The 2,296-nt window shown below is 40.7% G+C and overlaps 1 long non-coding RNA gene across 1 annotated transcript; it reads left to right on the top strand.

The window, feature by feature from the left end:
• Nucleotides 1-356: 356 nt before the first annotated feature.
• Nucleotides 357-1,854, top strand: LOC139069745 (uncharacterized). Its single transcript, XR_011520473.1, has 4 exons — nucleotides 357-486; nucleotides 1,023-1,118; nucleotides 1,209-1,296; nucleotides 1,755-1,854. It is a non-coding gene; the product is annotated as an uncharacterized lncRNA (long non-coding RNA).
• Nucleotides 1,855-2,296: the final 442 nt, after the last annotated feature.

Here is a 2,296-nt window from a genome sequence, read left to right as displayed (position 1 = left end):
AATTAAGTTTTGGGCATATTTGTCCACCCGTTCAGTTTTTACATTATCTATTACATCAGTAATTAAGTGAGGATAACTACCAAATATGGTAATGGCCCTCGGCTAAACACAGAGCCAATCCGCCATTTTTTCTTCTCGCTAAGATTTTTTGTAGTCCTATTGGAAAAATGCAGAATGTCTGGTTATTTTAGCCACACACAGCTCAAGAAATTTGATAACTTATAAGATGAAATATCACACATTGGGCCTTTAAGGAAGGGTGGTGTGGCAGTATTTAAACCCAGGAGCTGATGACACTACTGCTAAAAAAAACACAGAAGAAAAAGTAGTGTGTTTGCGTTTGTTTGTTTGTGTGTGTGTGTGTGCGTGCGCGCGTGGTTCGTTCGTTCTGTCTCCAGGCTAGTGGCTAAGTACTGAGGGCTTCATCTATCTAAAAGGAGTTATTTCCATCTGAATTTGGCAGCACCGGGACACAGCAGCAGAGCGGTAAGCTTCATATCACTCTAAAATGTCGACAAACTTTACTTTAGATTTACGGGCATTAGCAGCACTAAAGCGTTAGCATCCGGCTTGCTATCGCTAGCACAGTATGCTAGTAAAGTTAGCACCCAGATTAATGTGGATTTGGCTGATTTTCGTGGAATAAAACGTGATTTCTGATCAACTCCTTCTTTTACACCAGATGATAACCTCCCACTGATTGTAACAGCAGAGAGCCTGTGTGTTATTCTACATGAGTGTGATGTAATCTTAGCATCCAGTAAATAAAGTCCCATATCAGCTAAAATGCAGCGTGACAAAGTCATTAAAGTGCGTCAACACAGTGGATTTAATAGAGTTTTAAAGAACGATCTCTAAGTGAAGTGAGGTTAGTTTTTTGTCTCACTGCAGATATAAAAACTAACTCTGCATCAGTCAGACGCAGCAAAGCTCACCGTCTGTATGAGCGTGAGCGTCGGAAAGCTGATAAAATTGGCTGTAAAATAATTAAAACAAAGTAAAAATGTTCCTTTGCTTTTTAGAGTCCACATCCAGAAGACTGGAGCCGTGTTTCACTGACAGGCTGTCAGACTAACGCCCTGATGAGCTCAGCTGGGACAAACTGGTCTGATGTTTAGGTAAGTGAAGATCTGCTTCTCCAAGTCCTTGAGATGCTAGTAAAAAATAATTTAGCCAGCTTGCTAATGTTACTTTTCTTCTCCTCTAAGGAACACAGAACGTTCAGATGTTGGCGTTTCACGTCACCTACTGAGGAAGGAGACCCACCAGTAAAGAGACGGTCTGGACCAGACCAAAGTGAGTGATGACACACCTCAGCCACCCTCATCATTAAGAACACCTCACCCCCTGAATCACTCCGTCTGATGACAGCAGAGTGATTTATTTGATGTTTTACTTGTTTAGTCTGTTTAGAAATTATTGAATTACATTATTTTCTGTAATCGACCATCTGATCTGGATGTGTGCAGAATAACTTTCCCCAAATTCAGCAGCAGCTGGCCTACAAAAACAGCTGCAGCATGTAGTAAGTCTGTCTGCACTGCTCTCTAATGAGCTTCCTTTCATAAGGAATCATTTGTATAATTTTAGTGTCACTATTTTATTACATTTGTAGGAAAACATGAAGTCACTGCAGCAAAGTGAACTTGTGAACAAACACAAACGTGACTATAAACATGAAAGCTAAAGAAACAACTTTCCTAAAGCTGCTTGTAAACAAAATATGTCATTAAAGTTATTGTCTATCATTGCAGAATATGGCGATGACATCATGGAACTGGTCTTTGGAAAAGTTTTCCCTGAACCAACTCCGTTTCTAGATGAGGTAGAGAAGATCTGCATCTCACCAACTCTGGTCTCAGTATTCAGACAACGGAGGTCTCCCACTGTTGTCCAGGACCAGTTTGAAGCCCACATACTGCCCCTCCCTCATCATCAGGAAACATCAATCCGTATCCTGAGGACAACAGAAGACGGCAGGAGGACAGGAACTCTGAGACCTAGACACCACCAGCACCGAGACACAAAGCACCTGTGTGCACAACGCCTGTTTTAACTACTAAAGCCTGTTTATTATATTGTTCTACTTATTTGCTGTGAGGTTAATACTTAGAAAATTTGTATATTAATGTAAACAATAAAAAAAAATCACTGATTGTATGCTTTCTTTTAGATGTAATGGTCCAAACTCAGCCTTGTAGACATTTATTGCATCCTGTAGGTAAATACACAGAACAGGCTCAGGTCCAGGATGACCCAGCATGCTCTTCCATTCTGGCTGTTAGGGATTGTATCA

The sequence above is a fragment of the Nothobranchius furzeri genome, chromosome 1 (assembly GCF_043380555.1).
Source record: "Nothobranchius furzeri strain GRZ-AD chromosome 1, NfurGRZ-RIMD1, whole genome shotgun sequence".
NCBI classification, from domain to species: domain Eukaryota; kingdom Metazoa; phylum Chordata; class Actinopteri; order Cyprinodontiformes; family Nothobranchiidae; genus Nothobranchius; species Nothobranchius furzeri.
Note: the sequence above shows the minus strand (reverse complement) of the source record. Positions and strands in the feature narration are given on the sequence as shown.